The sequence below is a fragment of the Phyllobates terribilis genome, unplaced genomic scaffold, assembly GCF_046119375.1.
Source record: "Phyllobates terribilis strain yellow unplaced genomic scaffold, ASM4611937v1 Scaffold_2__4_contigs__length_985480577, whole genome shotgun sequence".
Taxonomy (NCBI): domain Eukaryota; kingdom Metazoa; phylum Chordata; class Amphibia; order Anura; family Dendrobatidae; genus Phyllobates; species Phyllobates terribilis.
Window position 1 is genome coordinate 858,755,703 of NW_027362762.1, and position 12,439 is coordinate 858,768,141.

The following is a 12,439-nucleotide window of genomic DNA, read 5'->3' on the forward strand; positions in this document are numbered from 1 at the left end:
AAAGCTCTGCTTAGTGGCATCACATTATTTTTTTTATCAGAGAATGTTCAGGATTTAAAAACAAAAAAGTAGGCCAGGAGCAAGAAAAGGCTTAAAATAATCAATCCTCACATTTCAATTCCCAGGTTATCTCAGCACTGCTACTCTGGTGGTACCAGCTGGTCTTAGTTCGCTTTGCTGTGCAATCATGTGTTGTACGGCCACATTAGTGCTGGAGCCAATCACTGAACACAGCGGTGATGCTAGTATGTACAGAACAAAATTGCTGAGCACAGTGTTGCAGTGAAGAAATCATAGGGCCCCATAGCAGAAGTTCTAATTGTACACCTGCCGCCTCAAAAAATAAAAATAACAATAATAATATTCAGCGGGATCACAGAAGAGCCATCTCACAAATTTGCGAGATACTGTAGCAGGAAAATTACTATTGAAGCCCTTGGATTCCCCTTTCATTGCCCCATAAAGTATGTTGCCAACAAAAGTGCTCCCCCAAAACAGTGCAATACCCTTCAGTGAATTCCTCCTCACGCAAGGCATGAGGACCCTACTGTACATCCCAGCCCACCAACCATCTTCCACCCAGCAAAGAATGGTGGCCCCAACACAGTATGATGTCCCAACTGTGACACTCACACAGCCCTCCACACAGTATAATGGGCCTCCACACAGTATAATGGCCCCCACAACCGGCCACACAGTATGATAGCCCCAATACAATCCTCCACACTGTATAATTGCGCCTACTAGCCCTCCATACAGTATGATGGACCCTACACAAACCTTCACACTGTATAACTGCTCAAATATATTATAATAGCTCCCACATAGCCCTGCAAATAGTATAATGGTCCCTATATAGCCCTGCAAACAGTGTAATGGTCCCCACACAGCCCTCAAAAAAGTATAAAGGCTCCAACATAGCTATCCATATAGTATAATGGCCCCCACATAGCCTTCCAAATGTTGTAATTGCCCCTACATAACCCTCCAAATATTATAATGGCCCCCACACAGCCTTCCATATAGTATAATGGGCCCCACATAGTCCTCTATATAGTATAATGGGCCTCACGTTGCCTTCCATACAGTATAATGGGCCCCACATAGCCCTCCATATAGTATAATGGACCCCACATGAGACATCAGACACAGAGGGAGAATGATGGCGGAGGGAATGTCAGCTGAGGCTCCCTCCTCCATCATTGCTTTCAAGTCTATCGGCATTCAGGATGTTTCAGGATGTTTCTGACATGCTGCAGTGTTTCAGATAAAACATTTTTTGTAAAGCCGTCCGGGGACTATGCATCTCAGCAGGTGACTAATCCCCGGTCAACTGTCCGTCTTGGGGAGCACAGCGAGGAGAAGCCACAACGGCTGCAATAACTGAACTAGTTTCTGAATCAGATGACAGGCTGCTTTTAACATATTTTTTCTCTTAACCTTTTGTTTTTGTTTGTTAATACTCAGAACTCCCCCTTACTCTTATAGGAGTTTCCGGGTGATGGAAAACCCTCCAATGTTTCCCCATGCCAATCTACTTTGTTGTTTTGTTGGCTACATGAAAAATCCAATATAATATAATAATGACAGACCCGGACCTTTAGGAGGGGAGCATTTGGCATTATCATGCACTTGCTCTTCTTCTAAAGGGTTAATAATAAATAGGGGTTTTGGCGGGAATAATGTTCTCCAGCTGGGTTTTGCCGCCACAGCAGCAGGGTCTGGATTGGCTGCGGATCCCAGCCAGAAGTGAGGTGTCGCAGGGGAAGATTGTGTTTCTTCCTCTGGCAGCACCTGCTGATAGGGGAGTTATTTTGTAAATAAAATAAGTGGTGGGGGTATATAGTGACTGGCAGCGCCCATGAGCTTGTCAGTCCTCGGCGCTGCCATAAGAAATTGCTGCCGTACCTGTATAACATGGAGGCTGTTCTGGAGGAGCTGCGCAGCCGGTTAGGAGAAGAGGGAGTCCTTGCCTGCCTTCATCGCTGTCTGGAGACAGCGAGCAGCGATGTTCTGGGGCCGAGCGTGGCGGTGAGACAGAGCAGAGGTCCGGAAGTGGAGGGGGAGCCAGCCGCAGTGGAAGCGCCGAAACCCCAGATGACGTCATCCAGCGGCGCGGGCATGCACACTGGTGGTAGAAGCAAGAGGAGGACAGTGCGGTATTCCCCATCTCCAGTGCGCCCACAGAGGTCCCAGGGGGGGAAGAAGAAGTCGCAGGGGAGCAGCTGACTTGTCACCGGACAGCAGGACCAGGCTGGCCTCAGTTGACCACCGGCTGGAGGGAGCCGTTGCTGGTCCTGAGGCTGCCGGTATGGAGAACAGAATGTCCACGGCAGGGGTTTTCATCCAGCATGACCAGACCCAGGACCCTGCATCTGAGGGTGGTGAGTATAGCCCACCTGTCGCACATCACACATTAGAACAGCTATCACACGTATTGTCATCCCTTAGGGATATATTGCAACCCCCTGCTGTCACTTCTATGTCAGCTAGCCAGTGCTCTGGGGCCACAGGTGTAGCCGGAGTTTGGAGGCACCTAGACAGTGGCCCAGAGGCTAGCGGGGGGGAACATGGTTCCATAGCAACCCCATTGGCATCAGGTGTCAAAGGGGTGGGTGAGGACTGTTACAAGGAGATTCTGGTATGTCCAGTTTTGCCGCTGGGATATCATTTGTCCATGACAGTTAAAGAAAAAATATGGCGTAATGAATTCATTGATATCCTGTCTTTGCTACCAACCTCCAAGGAATTTTTGGCAAGACTGGACAAAGATGAGGTTAGGCGTAGGCCGGTACCTCGGTCCTTTAATAACTGGTTGCAGGCTTTTTCTATTTACGCCAGTGTGATGGGCGAAAAGTTTCCCAGCAAGTGCTCTGGCCTTTTCCAGCATGTCGAGATAGTGTTAGAAGCTTACAAACATTTTGGTAGTTTAAGCTGGTATTTTTATGACGAAAACATTCGCCAGAAGATGGCAGTATATCCATCTTTGAAATAAGGAGTTAAAGATGTAGGTTTATGGCTTAATTTAATGCTGCCAAGTAAACCTAATAATGTTCAGCGTAATGTACCAGCTCAGACTAGTACCTTTAGGAAAGGTACATGTTTTGCGTTTAATGAGGCACAATGTAAGTGGCCGAATACGTGTAAATACAAGCACGAGTGCTCCTTTTGTGGAGGGTCGCACGCTATGTCCAGATGCTTTAAAAAGCAAGTGGGCATCATTCCACAAAGGAGTACTTGGGTAAAAGCAGTGACACCAGTAAATCTGGAGAGAATGCGGCCATGGTTAGAGCAGTACCCAAACCGCAAGATGGCCAAGTTAATAATTGATGGGTTTGCACATGGGTTTATGATTCCACATTTTTCAGGCAAAGGGTGCATATGGGTAAAAAATTTGAAATCCGCGGAGCTGCACCCAGAGGTGGTAGAAGCAAAATTGTTAAAGGAACTAGCTGAAGGAAGAGTGGCGGGCCCCTTTAAGGAGCAGCCATTTAAACATTTTCGGCTATCTCTTCTGGGTGTAGTTCCAAAGAAAGAGATGAATACTTTCAGATTGATTCATCATTTGTCTTATCCATATGGTACCTCTTTGAACGATAGCATTGATAGCAGTGTTAGTACTGTTACATATACGTCTTTTGATAAGGCTGCTGAAATAGTTAGAAGTTTCGGTCCCGGGGCATTAATGGCCAAGGCCGATATAGAATCAGCCTTTAGGTTGTTGCCTTTACATCCTAGCGGTTTCAATTCATTAGGTTTTCATTTCAACGGTTTCTTTTATGTTGATAAATGTTTGCTAGTGTTGAGCGAGCATGCTCGACTCTGCTCGGTACTCGCCCGAGCATCACGCTACTCGGGATGTTCGGCGAGCACCGAGCATTTCCGGGTTACTCGGGCAGAAGCTCAGGTCTCCGCCCTGCATGTTTGGCGCTCTTTACAGAGCCAATGAACATGCAGGGATTGCCAGCCAGTCACTGTAATGCCGCAGCCATGTTGTTTGTGGGCATTACAGTGATTGGCTGGCCGCACAGCGTCACCTCGAGTATTTAAAACTGGGCGCCGTCATCTTGGACACAGTCGCTCCGGATCAGACAGTGTAGGGACAGCGCTGCTGATTTAGGGAGAGGTATATCTTCCGAAATAGTTAGTGTAGGGTCTGTAAAGGCTGCCAGATCAAACAAACAGTCCTTCTCAGGACTAATATCCATCCCAGATATCAGGCAGGCAGGCAGGCTGTATAGGAGACGCAGTGGTTATACCAGCAAACGCTGCATTACAGTCCTGTGTGCTCCTGTTGCTGAACTTAGCTCCAGGTCTCGGGGGCCAGGAAAAATCTTTTTTTTTTTTATCTAAATCCTCTTTTTATTTCCCTCCTTCTCACTGTACAAATACCCGTCTTATTAACTTTTTGGTCCCCCGTCCCCCCCAAGAAAACAAAGTGTGTCTCTGATTTTTCAGACACAAATATATCTTTTGAAAATAGTCTGGTGTAGGTCAGAGAAATAGAAGTGTGGTTTTGCAGTTCCATGGGCCATTTGTATCTAAAAAAAACAGTTTGAGTGTGTCGCTCACTGTTCAGCCGCAAATATATATATTTAAAATAGTCTGGTATACACCAGTAAATTATAACTGTGGTTTTGCTGTTCCACAGTAAAAAATCTCTATTATTCTGTTTTGGGCATTTTTTGCCGTAAAAAAAAATAATAGTGTCTCCCTGATTTTTCAGACACAAATATATGTGTTGAAAATAGTCTGGTGTAGGCCAGAGAGACAGAAGTGTGGTTTTGCTGTTCCACAGTAAAAAATCTCTATTATCCTGCTTTTAGCATTTTTTGCCGTAAAAAAAAAAATAATAGTGTCTCCCTGATTTTTCAGACACAAATATATCTGTTGAAAATAGTCTGGTGTAGGTCAGAGAAATAGAAGTGTGGTTTTGCAGTTCCATGGGCCATTTGTATCTAAAAAAAACAGTTTGACTGTGTCGCTCACTGTTCAGCCGCAAATATATATATTTAAAAAAGTCTGGTATACACCAGTAAATTATAACTGTGGTTTTGCTGTTCCACGGTAAAAAAATCTCTATTATCCTGCTTTTGGCATTTTTTGCCGTAAAAAAAAAATAATAGTGTCTCCTGATTGTTCAGACACAAATATATCTGTTGAAAATAGTCTGGTGTAGGCCCGAGAAATACAAGTGTGGTTTTGCAGTTCCACGGGTAAAATCTCTGTATTATCCTGCTTTTGGCATTTTTTGCCGTAAAAAATAAATAATAGTGTCTCCTGATTGTTCAGACACAAATATATCTGTTGAAAATAGTCTGGTGTAGGCCCGAGAAATACAAGTGTGGTTTTGTAGCTCCACGGTTCAAACCTCTGTATTATCCACTTTTGGGCCATTTGTATCTAAAATAAACAGTTTGAGTGTATCGCTCACTGTTCAGCCGCAAATATATATATTTAAAAAAGTCTGGTATACACCAGTAAATTATAACTGTGGTTCTGATTTCCACGGTAAGAAATCTCTATTATTCAGCTTTTGGTATTTTTTCCGTAAAGAAAAACAGTAATAGTTTCTCCCTGATTGTTCAGATTGTTTAAAAGAGTCGGGTGTAGGCCACAGAAATAGAACTGTGGTTTTCCTCTTCCACGGTTCTAATCTACTTTTTATTACCCTTTTTCCATTGATAGTGTAAGTGTAAGCTATTTTACATTCTTTACAATGGGCAAGGCGTGTGGCAAGGGACGTGGAAGTGGACGTTCCGGTGATGGTGCGTGCAGAGGACGGCGCCGTGGCCAAGGTGAAAATGTGCCACAACCAACAGCCACATCTTCTCGCTCCCAATTCTTGACCGAATTACTAGGGAAGCACAGAACAACACCAGTATTGCGAACTGATCAGTGTGAACAGGTTATTAATTGGATAGCAGATAATACTTCCAGTTACCTGGGCACCACCACCTCCGGCCTGTCTTCCACACGGTCGACTCTTAGTAGCCATGAGTTTTGACCGCATACTCCTCCTCACCCTGATGCTCCTTCCTCCCACCATGCCGAGTGTCGTTAGACAGCAACTGATCCCACACTTGGACACTCTGAAGAGCTGTTCACTGGTCCATTTCCAGATTTGTGCCCCTCGCCTGCTCCACTTGAAGTGGTGGAAGAGGAGATCCCATGTAGCGATGCCCAAATATTTGAACAGCCACGGCCACAGGAAGTCGACGCTGGCAATTTGTCACAAGAGGTGGACGATGATGAGACACAATTGCCACGAAGTGAGGAGGAGGATCGTGGTGCGCAAGTGGAAGAGGAGGAGGTGGTGGATGATTAGTAACTGACCCAACGTGGCAGGAGGACATGCAGAGTGAGGCCAGCAGCACACAGGGGGAGGGAGGCAGAGTACCCCAACAGGCAGGAAGAAGCAGTGTGGTGGCCGCAGACAGGAGGCGGGCAACCGTTCCCCGTAACACCAACATGAGGGACATTGCCAGTACAAGCGGTAGTTCTTCCAGAGTCTGGAATTTTTTTAAAGACTCTGCTGATAACCCCAAAAAGGCCATTTGTACCACCTGCCATGCCAGCATCAGCAGGGGTGACAAAACTACCAGCCTGACCACCACCAGCATGATCAGGCACATGGCAGCAAAGCACCCGACTTTGTGGGGCGAACCCCAGGGTCCACGACCAGTGTCAGTGTGTGTCACCACTGCTTCTTCTGCTGTTGTGCGTGCAATAGAACCCCCCCTGTTGTGTGTGCAAGGCAATCCCCTGTCCATACTGCATGCAAAGATGCCCCCTCCTCTCAGTCTTCACTTGTTATGGCAGTTTCTCAAGAAACAGCATCAACGTCCACGTCCCATCACAGCGTTCAATTGTCCATATCCCAGACCTTTGAACGAAAGCGGAAATTCGCAGCTAGCGCCCCACATGCCACAGTCCTAAATTCGCACATTTCACGACTGCTTGCGTTGGAAATGCTGCCTTTTAGGCAGGTGGAGATGGAATCCTTCCACAACCTTATGGCGGTGGCCGTCCCTCGGTACTCAGTCCCCAGCCGACACTATTTTGCCTGCACTACAACAAGCACGTGTCCCAAAACATCTGCCGTGCCCTCAACAACGCAGTTACTGGGAGAGTCCACCTGACAACGGACACGTGGACAAGTGCTTTTGGCTAGGGATGGTACATCTCTCTGACGGCACACTGGGTAAACATAGTGGAAGCCGGGACCCAGTCGGACCTTGGGATGGAACACATCCTCCTCACACCGAGGATTGCGGGCCCTATGTCAGTCAGAGTTGCCCCCACAGTGTACAGCTCCTGCGCATCATCCTCCTCATGTTCAGCCTCCATCTCAGATATCAACACATCAGTTACAAGCTGGAAGCACTGCAGTACTGCCTCCGCCAAGCGGCAACAGGCTGTGCTGAAACTCATAAGCTTAGGTGAGAAACCTCACACTACTTGTGAGTTGTGGACAGCTGCGAAAGAGCAGGCATATCTGTGGCTGAGACCGCTGAACCTACATCCAGGCATGGTCGTGTGTGACAATGGCCGTAACCTGGTGGCGGCTCTGAGGCGAGATCACAGACGTACCATGTCTGGCTCATGTGCTTAACCTCGTGGTTCAGCGGTTTCTTAAATCGCACCCCAAGTTGCCAGATCTGCTAGTCAAAGTACGCCGCCTGTCAGCTCATTTTTGCAAGTCGGCTACAGCTTCCGCCGCCCTTGCTGTGTTGCACCAACTGGTGTGTGATGTTCCCACATGTTGGAACTCTACCCTCCACATGTTGCAAAGGATTTGTGAGCAGAAGAGAGCAGTTGTGGAGTACCAGCTGCAACAAGGCCGTCGATATTCAGGTCAGACTCCACACATAAGACCTCAGGAGTGGACCTGGATGTCTGACATCTGTACCATCTTGACAAACTTTGAGGAGTCCACCCAGATGGTGAGTGGCGATGACGCCATCATTAGCATCAGCATTCCACTTGTCTGTCTTTTGCAACGCTCTCTGCAGAGAACTAAAGAGGAGGCATTGCAGCCAGAGTATGATGAGATGGATCAAGAAGCCGTAGCGGTCGATTACACACAGCCCAGCCTCTTCTCATCCCAACGTGCATTGGGGGACAATGAGGGAGAGGAGGATGAGGAGGAAGAACAGGAGCTTGTATCATGCACTGTAGACGGTAGTACCTGTACAACTGTCATACCGTCGGTTCCGCATGGGTGGCCTGAGGACAGGGGGGAGGAGGAGGAGGAGGATAGCATGGTCTGTCGTCATCTTGGTGAGGACACGGAAGTCTTGCCTGTTACCAGTCTGACACGCATGGCTGACTTTATGTTACGCTGCCTTAACCATGACCCTCGCGTTGTCAAAATGTTGGGTGACAGTCATTACTGGTTGGTGACACTTTTAGACCCCCGCTACAAGGAGAACTTTCACTCTCTTATTCCTGAGGTGGAAAGGTCTACAAAAATGGGGCAGTACCAGAAGGCCCTTGCTGCAGAACTGTCAAAAAAGTTCCTATCTGAACACGCTAGCGGCTGAGGTCACAGTTTGTTGACCAACTAAGGCGTACAAGCGAGAGAGAGGCAACTCCAATCCAGCAGAGGCAGGGGAACACTGTCAACGTTCTGGGACAGTTTTCTGAGACCCGCCCAGCTTACAGGCCCTGAGGCGCAGGGTATTCTCACAAGGAGTGGAAAGTTTCAAAAGATGGTGAGGGAGTACCTTGCCGACCGTACCAGCGTCCTCCGTGATTCCTCTGTGCCTTTTAATTATTGGGTATCCAAGCTGGACACTTGGAATGAACTCACTCTGTACGCCTTGGAGGTCCTGGCCTGCCCTGCCGCTAGCATGTTATCGGAGCGTGTTTTTAGTGCCGCTGGGGGAATTATAACTGATAAGTGCACTCGCCTGTCAACTGACAATGCTGACAAGCTGACCCTTATCAAAATGAACAAGGGCTGGATTGGGCCAGACTTCTCATCACCACCAAATGACAGCAGAGTAACATAAAGTCAAATTCACTATGTTTTTTTCGGGAGGTGTATTCACATGCACCGCTTCACACCCATACATGGGTATACGCTTCCTCATTTCGGCTGTTTTATGTTGTTCTCCTTATCCTCAGCCTCCACCACCACTATACCACCAGGGTGACCGTGGTCCGTGTTGCGATTATTGAAAGTTCCTCCATTCTTATTTTTGTCAGCTTTTGCTTGGAAGGCATAAGCAAAGACTGTAGGAGACCCACTCCCCAATAATGGGAATAATATTTTTAAAATGCTGTACTGTATGGCTCTTGTAAGGGGCATTAAAAGCGTCTTGTTAAGCTACTGCGACCTCCACCACTTTTCCGAGGGGCATTAAAAGCGTCTTGTTAAGCTACTGGGACCTCCACGCCTCTTCTGAGGGGCATTAAAAGCATCTTGTTAAGCTACTGGGACCTCCGCGTCTCTTCTGAGGGGCTTTAAAAGCGTCTTGTTAAGCTACTGCGACCTCCACCACTTTTCCGAGGGGCATTAAAAGCGTCTTGTTAAGCTACTGGGACTTCCACGTCTCTTCTGAGGGGTATTAAAAGCGTCTTGTTAAGCCACTGGGACCTCCACGTCTCTTCTGAGAGGCATTAAAAGCGTCTTGTTAAACCACTCTGAACTCCACAGGTCTTCCAAGGAGCATTGAAATGTTGTTTTTAATTAACTCCAACCTCCACGACTCTTCGAACGGGCATTGCATTTCCTCCTAATTTTTGGTAGCTTTTGCTTGGAAGGCATAAGCAAAGACTATGGGAGACACACTCCCCAATAATGGGAATAATGTTTGTAATATGCTGTACTGCATGGCTCTTGTAAGGGGCATTGCAAGTTCCTCCATCCTAATTTTTGGCAGCTTTTGCTTGGAAGGCAAAAGCAAAGACTATGGGAGACACACTACCCAATAATGGGAATAATGTTTGTAATATGCTGTACTGCATGGCTCTTGTAAGGGGCATTGCAAGTTCCTCCGTCCTAATTTTTGGCAGCTTTTTCTTGGAAGGCATAAGCAAAGACTATGGGAGACACACTCCCCAATAATGGGAATAATGTTTTTAAGATGCTGTACTGTATGGCTCTTGTAAGGGGCATTGCAAGTTCCTCCATCCTAATTTTTGGCAGCTTTTGCTTGGAAGGCATAAGGAAAGACTATGGGAGACACACTCCCCAATAATGGGAATAATGTTTGTAATATGCTGTACTGCATGGCTCTTGTAAGGGGCATTGCAAGTTCCTCCATCCTAATTTTTGGCAGCTTTTGCTTGGAAGGCAAAAGCAAAGACTATGGGAGACACACTCCCCAATAATGGGAATAATGTTTGTAATATGCTGTACTGCATGGCTCTTGTAAGGGGCATTGCAAGTTCCTCCGTCCTAATTTTTGGCAGCTTTTTCTTGGAAGGCATAAGCAAAGACTATGGGAGACACACTCCCCAATAATGGGAATAATGTTTTTAAGATGCTGTACTGTATGGCTCTTGTAAGGGGCATTGCAAGTTCCTCCATCCTAATTTTTGGCAGCTTTTGCTTGGAAGGCATAAGGAAAGACTATGGGAGACACACTCCCCAATAATGGGAATAATGTTTGTAATATGCTGTACTGCATGGCTCTTCTAAGGGGCACTGCAAGTTTCTCCGTCCTAATTTTTGGCAGCTTTTGCTTGGAAGGCATAAGCAAATACTATGGGAGACACACTCCCCAATAATGGGAATAATATTTTTAAGATGCTGTACTGTATGACTCTTGTAAGGGGCTTTAAAACCGTCTTGTTAAGCTACTGCGACCTCCATCACTTTTCCGAGGGGCATTAAAACCGTCTTGTTAAGTTACTGTGACCTCCACATCTCTTCCAAGGGGCATTCAAACCATCTTGTTAAGCTACTGGGACCTCCACGTTTTTTCCGAGGGGCATTAAAACCGTCTTGTTAAGCTACTGTGACCTCCACGTCTCTTCAAAGGGGTATTAAAAGCGTCTTCTTAAGCCACTCTGAACTCCACAGCTCTTCCAAGGGGCATTGAAATGTTGTTTTTAATTACCTCTAACCTCCACGACTCTTCCAACGGGCATTGCATTTCCTCCTAATTTTAATCAGCTTTTGCTTTTCAATGCAAAGGCGAAAACTAAGGGAGACCCACTCCCCAATAATGGGTAGAAGGTTTTTAGTAAGCTGTAATCCACGTCTGTTTCAAGGGGCATTGCAGTTCCTCATAATTTTTGGAAAGCCTTCCATTCACTGCTTAGGCCAACAGTGTACAGGAGACCCAGTTGCTATAAATGGAAAAAACGGTTTAGTTAAGGCCCTCTGACCTCCATGTCATTTCCAAGGGGCATTGGAGTGCCTCAAAATTTTTGGTAGGCATTGTACTCACTGTATGCCCTATAACTGTGTAGCCGAACCGCTCCTTTTGTTACAGAAACATATCCTACAAGACATATGTGGTTGACTGGCCTGATATTGATATGAATGGTCCCTGTTCCCCCTGCTCTTTCTCCTTTGCCACTACCTCATCCATCATTTATCACATGAAGCTTTGTTTTAACGGGAGTCATAGAACTGGTATAGAAGCAGGAAAACATCCAGTAATCCTCGGAGGAGGTAGGATATGCGCCAAAACGCTGACCACCTCAGGCCTAGCCGCTACTACATACATGCGCTTGCATTCCAAGAAAACAAAGCAGATGCTAACTTCTATCATCATCATCATGGTCCTCACCTTGGCACTCTCAACTCCCCTGATGGAGAAGCCAGGGCCCACCGGAGGAGTCTGGTTCTCTGGTGGGCTCGTCCAATGCTGCCCTAAAGCAGGCCGGGCTAAGAAAAGTGTGTGGGGGGATGTCCCAAGGAGAAATAGGGGCAGCTGGGGACCGTGTGTGGACACCCGGCCGCCGAGCGGCTGGGGACTGAGTATGGATACTAGGCTGCCAACGCAGCCATGACGTGGTGGCCAGATTCCACCTCCACATGCCTAAAAGGCCCAATTTCAAGTGCAAGCAAGCAGTATGGTATTGCAGCCTGGGGGTGGGTGGGTGGTTGGCTGCATATTTGCGCTTGCATTGCAAGGAATGGGGGAGGTACAATTGAACACTGCCCTGGGACAAGAACTTGCACGGGGGATGGTTGCAAGTCTGCATCTTCTGATGGGGCAAGGATGACTTCTGATGGGCACACTTTTAGGCAGTGACCTGGGTGTCAGAGATGCTTCAAGGGGTCTTCCCCATGCTGTTCCCATTTCTTTTAAGCGCTGTATGCGTGTGTCACACAGCACATGGCCAGATAAGGTTGTAAAATGTTAAAATGACATTTCCCGGTGAATGCATTTGTCACGGTTGAAAGCAATACAAAAGTGCAAAAACGCATAAAAAATGCTACTTGTGAACATAGCCCAAGGTGTGGAGGAGTATA